The sequence below is a fragment of the Pinus tabuliformis genome, chromosome X, assembly GCF_031772625.1.
Source record: "Pinus tabuliformis cultivar Carrire ecotype Pingquan chromosome X, CPIR1, whole genome shotgun sequence".
NCBI classification, from domain to species: domain Eukaryota; kingdom Viridiplantae; phylum Streptophyta; class Pinopsida; order Pinales; family Pinaceae; genus Pinus; species Pinus tabuliformis.
The window spans coordinates 1,444,207,768-1,444,221,614 of record NC_142308.1 but is presented as its reverse complement, the minus strand read 5'-3'; positions in this window follow the sequence as shown (position 1 = coordinate 1,444,221,614).

Genomic DNA, 13,847 nt, shown 5'->3' with positions numbered 1-13,847 from the left:
TATATATATATATATATATATATATATATATATATATTAATTAGTATATTAATTATCCCATTAATTAATTAAAAATCATAATTAATAAATATGGATATATATATACTCGTTAGTATATTAATTATCCCGTTAATTAATTAATCATAATTATTCATAATTAATTAATTAATTAATTAATTATTAAGGATTATTAATTTACAACAATAAAATTAATAAAATTAATAAAATAATATTAATAAAGTTAATAAGTTATAATAAAATATCAAAATTAATAAAATTAATAATAAAAATTAATAAAATTAAATCAATTAAATTAAATTAACTTAATAATTTTATTTTAATTAAATTAATAATTTTATTTTTAATTAAATAGAATAAATTTAATTTAACAATTTAATTTATTCTAATTAAATTAATAGAGTTAAATATATAAGAGTAATAAAATAAAATAATTAAATAATTAAATTAATTAAAATTAAATTAATAAATTAATTTAATGAAATTAAATTAATAAAATAAAATTAATAAATTTCCCAGCCGACAGTGTATTGTTCCAAATTTATCCTCAATAGTATTTATTTCTCTAAAGAAGCTCATCTTGTATCATCATTCTTAAAGTCCTGATGATGGATCCCAGTTGGGATTTGAAACGTTGGCATAAAAATACTCATACTGTGGGTTCTCCGGTTATTAATTCAAAAGATACAAACCACAGATCTCTTAAATCCAGGAGCTTTGGATAGTAAATAAATGACAGTAGTATACTCAACCATATTATTTGATGCAGGACCAATGCATACTCTCCGTGACACCATCAACTAACCAGTTGGATAGTAGATCACCCAAGCCGCGGAAGCAAGGTTCCGAGCGTGCCGACTAGCACCATTGGTGAATCCAAAATAGACCAAGTCATCCAACAACATCTGCCATAGCAGATCAAAAAGTGATGAAATAAAAAACTCATGATGAGATATGTACAAAAAAAAATACAAAATGTACAAAGAAGCCATTGCCTAGCTACTACTTAAGAAAAGTACTTCTTAAGGTAGAGTCGATCAGGGGGCTCTGCCAACTTGCTCCTACAGATGTTTATAGGTATAGTCATTGAACCAATCAATATATTACCTTTGGCAGAAAACTATGTTGGAGCCAAAGGAACCGTACAAACATCGCTAGTAGACAAATTGGAGGACCTAGACTCGACTTCATGTAAAGGAGGACAGAAATATGAATGATGATGTAAATCTTCCAAAGGTTGATATACAACCATCATTGCTTCGAATATCGCTTCGTCGGATGGAAAATAGTATCCAAGCAATCCAACGCAGAAGTGGAATCAAGGGCCCGAGTGTGAGCCACATCAACATATAACTCTTTCTCTGAGGAAGGAGTAGGATGATTGTCTGCAGAGTTATCGATACATTCACAACTAGGCTTTGCTGCAGACATAGGAGATTCTATTCCACCCACCTTCCCTTCATCTGATGTGGTCGCAGATAAAGGAAAGGTCCAAGGATCCGAAAATAGTGAGTTCGAACAAACTCTTTCTGTAAAGGCTCCTTGGAGGATGAAATTATATCTATTCTAGCTATAGGAGGGGGAAGATCAAAACTACCCATCAATGAGGAGCACATCCCGACTCTTAGATTCTCAGTAGGTGGACGGGGGTTATCCACCATCAGAACAGTAGAATCCGAAGTTGCACAAGGATCAACTAGAGAATAATCCAATTGATCAACCTTAACAATTTTCCCCTCATGAGGAAAGAAAATGACACGAAACAGAGTCGAAACAATGGCATCCATTTCATATATCATGTTCCTTCCTAAGAGGAGATTGTAATCTAGGTTAGCATTGATGACTTCTACTTCGATATTAACGACCTTTCCTCCATCGCATATAGGAAACACTGGGATAATCCTGTATAGCCTATCAAAATGACCATCAAACTCTTTCAAGAGCGTAGGTGAAGGAACAACAGAAGGCGATCCAATGGACTTCCAACATGACATAGACATGACACATGTGGAAGCTCCCTCATCTATAATCGTCCAAAAAATATTAGTTTTCTAGTAAGTAGACTTTATCTAGAAATCCACATGATGAGGAAGTGTCTTTCTGATATTATGCATATCATAAGTGAGAGCTAAGGAATTGTTTGGATCGACTACCCCCATTGCCGAAAGCAATGAAATTGTTTGAGCAGACACGATTGGAGCACCTCTAAAGTGGACATGGCACATGGACTCTGAGCCAGGTCCTGAAAAATGGAGTAATTATGGGCTGCCCTAACGTTGGGATTGATAGTCGTGTGTTTAGCGGAACCATTCAGTATCCAAGGTATAGTCTCGACAGAGGGTCACTCAATATGAAGTCGGTTGGTAGTTTCGGGAACTAATTTATCCTTGGATGTTTCACCATCACCATAATCATGTGACCATGTGGCCACATGGACGTTACAACCCATCATGAAAACATTTGATGATTTATCCCCTTCCTGGTTGCCCCCTGCAGAGGTACCAGGATTTGAACTCATGCCAGAAAGCATCTACTACCATTGGGGAAAAGGTTTGTTTAACACATATTGAGAGCTAGAAGTCCCTTTCTGCCATAACAAGTGCTGAGCATCTTCAATTTCTGGGCAAGCTTGCATGGAAACTCGACTTTCTTTCTAGACTCATTTCCACCCGCACCAGTATTATTGCCAGGTTTATTTGCGTCAGCCTTCCCATCTTCACTCTTTTTATTACCTCATCCTTTCTTCTTCCCATTAGGATTTTGATTTCCTTTGGGTTGGAAGATTGGACGGTGTTAACGAAAGAGGGTTGAGAAGCCGAATAGTTAGACAATGTGACCTGATTCGTAGGAGTAGTTTGTAAAGAAAACCATTGTAATTGGCTCAACAGGTTCACCGCATTGGTGTCTATGGAACCAACAATACCATCCACATGGAGACCTAGCTTTGACTTGGCTATATCAACATTAGTCCTATGAGCATTAGGCAAGATTTTTTTAAGAATCCTAGTCTGAGAGTAAATCAATTCTAACTCTTAGGCCCAAAAGCTAGCTTTCTCTTCATAATAGACTCCAGACAGAGAGACATCCTTAGAGATCTTAGGTTGTAAGGATTCCAAAAAGCATTTGAGATGGTATTCAAGAGGAATTTCAGCTTTAATGAGCCTCCTTCTTCATCTCCATTCCTGAATATGATCAGAAATGTGATTTGCCATATCCTGACGGAAATTGGCCAGAAGTTCAGTTCTGGAATCATAATGGACACGCAACTGGAAATCATTTAGGAAAATGTTAGCCAAATCAGTAAACAATGTAAAACTGCCCCTGGCAACTCTATATACCACTTAGCCGCATTGTCAATTAAGGTGTGTTGAAAAAGTCTCAACCTGACCGAGTCATTTATGAGGGAGTTTGATGAGCACCACAAGTGGAATGTGGTTACATGGTCGCCTGGGTCTTCACCACCCTTCCCCTCAAACTTTGTTATTTCTGATGGGAGTTTGGTTAGGACCAGAGGCCAGGCCAGAATGTATCTGATTGGATCATTTGTCAATTTCGTGAGATCTAGCAAATTCAACTAGCCAGAAAAGGAAGCCTAGGAGGACCTTGGGGATCCACCCAGACTTGGAGGAGTTCCCAAAGTTCTAAAAATATTAGCTTGGATTTTGGAAGGCACCAGGCTACCCAAAGTAACCCATAGAACCAACTAAACCTAAAGGTGAACCGCGTGATCTAGAAAAACTCGGAGTTTGACCAACTCCGGCCAAAAAACATCCATAACGAGCGAAGCTCCCTCCTAAAGCATTATAAGGAGTCAATAACCCCTGATAAGGATTCCAAGAAGAAGCTAAGGGAGGAATACTTCGAAATGAACTGACTGTGGAGTATGGCCTATTCCCTTGTTGGCCATAAAACAGATTCCAAGTTCCTATGCCACTAACTGCAGGATTAGTCCAACCTTGAAAGAGATTACTGCCTTGACCTGTACAGGAGAAAGGCATAGATTGTATCTTCGGGTTGGAATGTGGTATCTGACCACTTCCAAAAGGAAAACCTTGAAATGAAGCTGATTCACCCATCATGGATGTGGAGGCACTAAATGGAACCAATCGAATACCCTGTGAATGGGTGCCAAATGAGAAAATTCTAGAACTAGATGCATTGGCTTGGGAATTTCCATTCGTAGAAGGAATGGTGGTAGAACCAACTAAGGATGTGCTAGTAAAATACCCAAATAAAGATGTAGAGGGGATGGAATAGTTCCTCCCCCTTGTACTGATGTGGGAGTCTGCATGGTTGTAGCACTGGTGGTAGAAACCATGCTTGCAGTGGTGGTCATCGACGGTAAGTGCGTAATATGACATGGACTTGCTAGTTAATGCATCAAAGTCCGAATGTATTGTAATACGTTAGATGATTAGAAGGTAGAGGAGAATTCAAAGCGGCTAATGACTCTGGGTGTTCTTCTACCTCAATGTTATCTTCTGATTGAAAGAAAACTCGAGAAAGAACTGGAGTGTTCCTGTCTAGTTCTACGGAAGTACCTGGCCTATCCTAAACACTAATGCCCCTGGGGGAGTGTTACATAGTAATTTGTCACCATCCCTGTTACTCCTCTTGTCGTACCTTGGAGGACCCATCCCGGGAGTTATAAGAAGTGACAAAGTCTAAAAACACTTGCATTATGTTCCCCTGAGTATGTACTCCATGTTCCCTGAAGACACCTTCTGCAGATTATTCCTTAAAAGTGCTCTTTTTCCATTGGCGCAAGTCCACAGTATCTTACCCGCGCCAATCATGGAGATCCTCAAAAGAGGGCACGACCATTGGCGCTCTGTCTTAGAGCAACAGTCGCGCCAACCAAGTTTAGTCATGCTTTTTGCTTTAACGCACGCCCGACTGTTGTTTCCTTCATTACATGGAGCTTTTTGAAGATAAAAAATCAGCCTTATGTCGAGCTCTATCCTATCTCCATCTTTAATGGCTTTTGGGGGATAATGTTAATCCACAAAAGGTGTCCCGGTTCATCGTATCCTCCTCCCTTCTTCATCTATATAAGCTTGTCATTATGCATTGGACAAGCTAGTGATAGTAGTGATAATCGTTAGTCATGGAGTGTTAGAGGTTGAGTTCTTGAGTTCTTGGAGGAATGCTAGTGAATGCTAGAGAGGTTATGCTGCCGGAGAAGAGATGCATTGCAAGACACATATAGTTACTCGCCCAGCTAGGAGAAGGGTCAACGTCAGAACAATGGTTGTAACTTTTCCTGTTTATTATTAATTGATGAGCGACTGCTATTATAGTTCCAATCTCATTGTCTATTATGGTGATGTGTTGATTAATTTCCTTTTTGACTGAAATATAGTTGTGCCTTGGTAGCCTTTATGTTGGTATCTGTCTCTTCCTTTGCATGTGCAGGTGTTCATGTTGGAGCGAGGGAGCGGGGATATCAACTCTGCTTCAATCATAGCGTTGGACTCCAGGTTGGTCTTCTTGATTCACCTTTGATGCATAACTAGGAACTTGTGTAGCAGCGTGGTTTGATTGTGGCTAGTTTTGTTATAGGCTAGTGGGATCGCCTCTGTCCGCAGAGGGATTTACCTGACCAACAGGGAGGATCAATCCCCGATGCATCGGCTGCCACTAGATGAAACCCACTGGTAGTATTACCTCTGCGCCTTCTAGGAGAAGGCTCTAAACTTGGTGGTGAAAGACCACGAAGTCTTCAAGACCATCTAGGCAATCGGTCAGCCACTTTGAATTTTTTATTAAGGTCTAATTAAAGACTCAAGAAAAAATGAAAGCTAGGCCAACTAAGAGCACAAAGCACACACTAAAAAGTCCCTAAAATATGTCAGCCATTCAAACAACTTTCAAGTATTACTGCTTCGGGTGATGAGGATGGGACACCAAAATATAGGAAACTAAAGTAAGGGGCCTTCCGAAGATAGTCTGGGATAATGATGGCCTAGTCCTACCAGCGAAGGCAATAGAGGAAGTTACGCTAACCTCCTAACAACAACCTATGCGAGTGCAAGCCCCCAAGCTTCGCAAGGGTGACCTCCAGAAGTACTGCTAAGAGTGATACAATGTCGACCTCAGGTGCCACGAGATTCCCCTCTACAGCCATTTATGTAGATCCCTAGGATTAGCAACTAAGGTTACCGACTCTTGTCAAAAGCCAAGAAGAATAGTGTTGAGGTAACATCCGACAGGTAGGAGAGGGGGTATCTCTCTTCCTTATCTTCAAAAACCGTCATTCTTAACTCCTAGATCTAGAGCTTTCCTGGTCTCCCTAACGCTATTGGATTTGCACTCGTTATTCAGACTTCTATGTTTGACTATTTAAAGTGGCCTTGGAGAGTTTTCTCTCCACACACCTAATCCAAGGCCCTAAAATTCCTAAAACTTGTTGGTGTGTCTAAATGGACAATATAAAAAAGTTCTAGTATATTTTAATTAGCACTTGTTTTTAAATGGGTTGTTCTTAAGTCAAGGGATAAGCAGAAATGAAACTTGTGGTGTTTTTCGATGCAAAAGAAATTAATAAAAACCAAACTATATGCAAATGCACTCGTTTCATTCTTCGATGAAAGAAATTTCTACCAGGTTCTAAGGAACTTCTAAGAAAGCAATAAATTTTTCTTTTCTTTTTTTTAACAAGCTTCACACTCACAAAAACTAACAAAAACTATGGATGTCCTAAAAGATGCACAAGCTATCCTAATGCAATGAGTATATGCTGATGTAAAAACTTAAGACTACTCTAAAGCAAAGAACAGAAGTAACTTGTTTATCGCTTCTAGATAGCCACTTAAGATGTTTAGATAGAATATAAGTTTCTAATGCTCATTTTCATCCAAACACTAAAAGCAATTCTCAAGACAAACAAAATGCACTTTCACTCGTGAAAAGAAACCAAATCAAAACAAGGCAAAAAGAAAGAAAAAAACCAAGTTTTCAAGAAGTTTTCTTCAAAAGAAAAAGCAAAAGCAACTTTTCAAAAGTGCTCCAAATAATATTGAAAACTTTGAGACCGAAAGATAGGCAACAAAACAACTTTGCAAGTTATCAACTCAAAATGGGTGAAAAATCAACAAAATAGTTGTTTCAAGATGCTCTTAATGACCAAAAAGCAGCAAAAGGAGCTTGGTGACAATGCTCAAAAGACCAAGAAAGACAACTTTCAAAATCATCACTCAACAAATTTTAAAAAACGAGAAAAGCAAATGGCCACAAAATGCAGTTTTGACACAAAGCAAGAAGATCACAAAGATTGACACCAATCTTTCTACTCTAGAAGACCAGAACAGCCAAGATTCACATAAAGAAATCTCGTGTTCTCAAACACAACTGATGATACTTGCGACAAAACAAAACAAGACCAAAACTTTCCACAATAAAAGATAATTTGAAACCACAAACTTGTTGTAAAAACACAAACTGACAACCAAACTTGCCTGCTCAGGAAACACTCAGACTAGCAAACAAATTTTCTCAACAAGAAAGATTTGCAAAAATGTTGAAAAATTAGGGTATACATGGCTGTGTCAATGCACAACAGCGTGTATACGCGATTCAGCCCAAAGAAACCTACGTATACGGGGGTTCATATGGGGAAACTTGCATACATACGCTTCTGTAGCCTGAAAAAACTGCGTATATAACAGTTCACAAGAGAAAGAAAAAAGGGGGTCTGAAGAAACTACTCAGACTTAAAGTCTGAGTTCCTATAGGAATAGACAACACAGTTACAGCAAGAAAATCAAAGGCTGAGCCCAGATTGGCTTAAATTAACCCAAACTAGGAACAACAATACTATTGTCCCCAGCGGAGTCGTCAATTCTGTTGAAGGACAAAGTCCCCTAGAGTTTGGGGTCAACACTCTAGTAGAGCGGGGGTTATCTACAGTAAAAAGCAAGCATTCCACATGGCCATGATACTTAAATAAGAAAACTATGTGAAGAGAGGTGCACCTGCGTGTCCTTCGTTCGAGTAGATCCAGCCAGTTTCCAAACCCTCTTGGAGTTCCTTTTGATCTTTAGACCTGCAAAACAACCAATTCAAAGAAGCATAGAAATATATGGACCAAGTATCATATAGAAACCAACTTCATAACATATGGAAAGGTAGTTAGTTATACAATTGAAACAATTATTCATGCGTAAACCATAACATTAACATCATATGCATGAAGAAGATTGATTTCGGGAATAAGACAAATGTTTCTTTATTGCAGATAACTAAAACAAAGTAAGGAATTATATCACCTAAATCTTGCTCTTGCAGGCTCCAAGCAGAACTGTCCTCAATATTTCTCCAATCCCAAGTCTTCAAAAGGCTCCTTCCATGACTCACACAAGGATATCTCAACTAGTGAAAAGACATCTTAACTCAAGGAAATAAGGGTTTCCAGTAATGGGGGAAGACCTAGAAGCATAAGGATCTTCAAACCTGATCAGGGATAATCTCAGCAGAGTGATTCTTCTCTCTATTCTCTCATACTTTAGGCCTTCCCATTGAAGCCTTTTTGTACTTCTCCCAAAGTAGCTTTTTAGTTGGGAATTCATTGGAAAGAGTTGGGCCACGGGCAATAATAGTTAATCAATAGGTAAAACCCATGTTCTCTGCCCAAAATTAAGGAGATTTAATTTTTTTAAGTGTCTTAAGACATATACGTGGGTTGTGTATACACAGACCTACGTACACACGCGTTTAGCTTACGGAAATGTCATGTATAGGGAGTAAAACACTGTTTTTTAAGTATTTGGACTAGGTCTTGGAAGGAGGGGTTGCCCTAGGCCATAACTGGAGCTTCACAAATATCAAGGGTGAGATTTGGAGATATAATAGGGCTCGACCCAAGCAGCCAAAGCTCCTCTTTATTGTACATGTATGCTAGCATAGTTTCTTGGTTTTCATTGTTTATTTTTTTAAGTAGAATAGCTTCCTGTTTCTGTTCATTTGCTTAAGTAGATGCATGGTTTTCTATTTATTTGTTTAAATAGATGCATTTCCATTACAACAGCATAGCACAAATGATTCATGGCTTTTCTGTTCAGTTGCTTCAGTAGCTACATTTGCTTAAGTTTACTTCCATTTCTGCCTTCTTTCAGTTCACAGGACAGTTAGAGGAAAAATATCACTATCAGGTTGTGTGCAGGCATCTCAGCATCATCTCCTCCCTCTAGGACCATGAATTGAGGAAGGGACCCTTCAGTAGCCCCAAAAACATAGGCTTCTCATTCTCGCATGAGCTATGGAGTTCGCTGTTTGATGTAGTTATTTTTTCACCGGGATTGGTTTTTCAATCGTTATCCTTTAAAAGCCTCCTTCAGCATGTTCTTCATGCATCACTTCCTTGTCATCCAATCTGCAACAAACCTTCACAATCACAGCCTGATCCATTAGTTTTCACAACTTCCACTTACTTTATGCGCTTTAAGTCCCCACCATCGATTTTCGTCGCCTGATCTAACAGTTGTAGTTTCACCCCATCACCAACTAGCTTGGCTAATCTCCACCGTTGATCAGCTCCACTTGATCCGACGATTGTCGCTTCACCTGATCACCAACTAGCTTGGCCAACCTCCACCATTGATCAGCCCCGCTTGATCCAATGGCTATCATGAAATCTTGCATGAATTAGTGCACAGCTTTATCTACCCGACAAAATGCGAGAAAAGTGGTTTTCTCATGCTACGTGTCATGCAGTTGGGCTAATCATGTGAAATTTCAAAATACAACTTACAGCCTGAAGGGCGCGCGAGAAACTACTTACCACCTTAGAAACCTGACCCATCATTTCTGCACATTTCTTTTTTCCACGATACGATCTTCGTCGACCATCTCATGACTTCATTTGTGCTATAATATCTCAGTCATTCATCACGTGCATTTATCCTGTTCACCAATCTAGTCACTTCACCCACGCGATAAGATCTCAGCCATTCATTACTCTTGTTAACCTTGTCCGTCCATCTCTGGACTTAATCTTCGGGATTAGATCTCAACCATTCATTTGATTTGTTAACCTCGTTCATCCATCCATTCACTTAATCTCCACGATTAGATATTGGCCACTCATCTGTTTTATTACCTTGTTCGTCCATCCATTCAATTAAGCCTTCGCGAAACGATCTCCATCATTCATCCATTTATTTGCTTAAAGCCCTGCGATATGATCTCCACCATTCATTGTGCTCATTCACCATGTTCGTCCATTTATTCACTTAAAGCCCCGTGATAAGATCTCCACCATCCATATTTTGTTTGTTGACCAATCCAACGATCCCTAGGTGCTCCTACATCCCTACGTCCTCATTTCACCAATTGTGATCTCTCACTACTTTTTTCACTTGAAATCTGATTTAGCTTAGTTTCCTTTGCTTACGCCTTAGTCTGGTTTTTATGCTTTTTACCTATGCAACTTAGGTATCAACAATATATTAGTGTTAATTTAGCAATTCTGCTTAGCATAGCTATTTGGGTGGTTAGTTAGGTTATGGTATGGTTTTGGCATTTCATGTTGTTTTCTTCAACACTGTGTTATAGAAATTTTTGGGCACTACAACCCTAATCATACATGTCCATAAACCAAGGGCTCCTAAGTCCCTAAAGGTGTTGCTTCACACCCTAAAGGAACAAGGTCAGCAGGTTACATCATCTCCCAGAAGTTCTCCACAGAAAACTACTCAGAACTGGTCAAAGCTGGACCATACAGACTACCCAGTGTAGAGGGTACAATGCATCCCACCTGCTCAGTGTAAAGGGTGTGATGCATACTGGAAAGCCCTTCTATAGGGTGCGATGGGCGAGAGTAGAAAAATGGCAGAGACATTTTGCAAGGTGGATCATCATGGAATCTTCCAGAAACTTCTCCTGTGACACTTGCCTCTCTGAATTCGCCCAGGGATGAGTAAGAGATCATAAATCTCCAAGTGGAATCAAGAACTATCAGAGAGAGGACACTAATCAAAATCCTAGAAGCTAACTCACCCCCCTGCAATCATCTATATATGGATCCCTCATCATAGAGATCCAGAGGCTGGAATTTTGTATCTTGTAAGGAAGTGCTATTGGTTTCTTGGTGGAATATCATAGTGTTGGGTGATCTAAGCTTTTCATGAGGTGAAGAAGGGCTTTCATGCTGGGAGGGCGACGTTGGGTCAGACCAATGGGTTGTAATCCTCTCCTTTAATATTTATATCAATAAAGCTATTTAAGTTTTCCTCCACATTCTTGTATGTCTGATAGTATATGCATTTGTGCGGTCAATATATATCTGGTCCTATATTGTTTATGATTGTAGATCTCTAAACTTTGAAGGTATTATGTTGCTTTGACTTTACAGGTACTCTTTCAAACAGAGTGGTCAAGGGAGAAGAGGAAAAGACCTGTCGATGAGGCGAAGGGACAAGTGAAGAACTGAGCGAAAGATTGAGGTTGGTATTCTTTGATCCTATCCTATCCACTTCTCATAAAGGAAAACGAAAGTAACTTTAATCTGTTTGTTTCTAAGATATCTACCCATCTTAGTGGGACTAGTAGCTCTGCATAGACACTAGATTTCTCGATAAAAAAATGGCGACTCCACTGGGGAGCGAATAGATTGTTTTCTTGTTTATATTTGTTTGTTTTATAAACATACAGACGGAGCCTGAAGTTAAGCTAGCTAGCCTTCAAACTGCACTTGCTATGCAAGTGCAAATTAGATCAATGCTGCTTCAGTCTATCTCTGTGTTTTGTTTATAAACTGAACAATCAATTTACAAACATCCTAATTTCCCTAGTGGTGGCTCTAGTAACCTCATTAGATCAGCCCCTGTGATTTCTATTTATTGACTACCATTAGCTCAGCCTAAATCCCTGAACTAAGCTGCAAACTATGACCCAGAACCAAGTTGAAGTCTCGTCCTTGGACCATCGCACTTTCTCCTCTTGGGAATCTGGATGCATCGCACCTCCCGTGTGCAATAGGTGGGTTGAATCGCACTTTCCCTGTGTTGCAAGCGCACTGATCAGATAAGACCTCTTCTACTCTCAGATTTTGGTTTCTGTGTTCACTCTCTTCAGTTTTATTTAGCAGTTTTGCTGTCTTTGATCAGTATACCACTATGGAAACTCCCTTCCTTTGCATGATTCCGCCTCCATAGTAAAAAGAATTGTGAATGTTTTTATGTATTTTACGCCATTTATAGTTCTCTTTTACAAAAAGTAGCATAATCAAACTGTCATCTTTTGATTTGAAAGTGTCGCAAGTGTCATCATTATCTTCCTTTTCTTTTTGAAGAGAAATTTGTTAGTATTGTCGCTTTGAAAAGATAATTCAGATTTGTACTTAGCATTCTTCTTGTCCTTCACACATTAAGAAAGCTGAAAACAAATACATGCATGTGCATTTGCATTTAGACTGCTTGTTGGTTTGATTTAGGATAGTGCATCTAGTGTGTGCTCTCTTCTCTATGTTGAAAGAATATCATCTCTCTTTCCTTAGTAGCTAGGATTTTCATTGCAAAAAGAAGATTAAACGATTGTTTATCATCTTAGACTGCATTTTAGGAATTGTATATCTACATCACACGGTGAACCTGAAAGGAAAATTTCTTAAGAAATATCAACTGTAAAATAAATTCAATGAACATAAAAATGATTTGGAGCCTAACGCACAACATCTAGAAGTCTAGGCTAGAGATGTATTCCAGCGTCGTAAAATCTGGTAACTATCGCTTTCATTGTTGGTTGGGTGATTCCTCCTCTTTGAGACGACAAGTGCCAATATGGACTTGTGCTCCCACGTACCGTCGAGTATATATTGGGATACCACAATAGGCTATATCCTTTATCCATAGGAAGCCTTGTCTGCCGCCCTATCGATTGCAATGCATTGAACACAGCATTCGAGAAGATTGACTACCGTACCGTAAAAAGTATTCTGCAGTTTTGCAATTGGTTTGGTAATCCCTCTGTCTAGATTTCCAAAGTAGTCTCTTTCATTCCTTTTCAGACTCCTTAAAGGAAAAGGTCCATCTGAGCACTTGTCACTTGAGGCTCATTAAAAATCGAAGGCGACTAGAGTCATCTTTTGTTTTTTCTCGACTCTTAAAAATTGAAAAACCAAGTTGTGTCAAAGCGTCTAAAATTTATTTCAATTAGAATAATATCACCATTCCCACGTTGTTCTTAGGTTGAGGAAAATGGAGTCCACCAACCAAGGATTTCCCCTTGGAGGAAATCCTAGTCCTTTCTCCTCTTGGGAAGATGTTGGTGCACCTCATATGGCCACCTTGTCACTTCCAAGATTGACGATTGGCTTGGCAATATGGCTCTTCTTGACCTCCGTCGTTCAAAACACCGTGATTCCTGAGCAATCGAGTCAGCAACTAGATGATACTAAAGTTACCCCCCAACCTTCTACTTCGTCTGATTCTCCCTCTCCTCCTTCCTCTTCGCTTGATGAAGTTGGTAAAGACAAAAATCAAGTAACTAAGAAGGAGAAGAAGGGGAAGGAGAAGAAAGAGAAGAAGAAGAAGGAACCAAAGGTGAAAAGGGGTAACCGGGCATTATCTAGTGAAAATCCACACACTACACCATCCAAGCCTAAATCTCCATGTGTCATTTGCAAAGGAGACCATTATCATCGAGATTGTCCTTGCATCCCTCGAATCTTGAGGGACTGGTCTCCTCGTTTGTACAATCTAGTGTCATCAACCTCTAAAGATCATGTTGAAAGTACACCATCAATTAGTGAAAGCAAAGCATTTGGACAGAAAAGGAAATGTAAATTTCCTTGTAAACTATGTGAAGGTGATCACGTCGTCCACCGTTGTCCC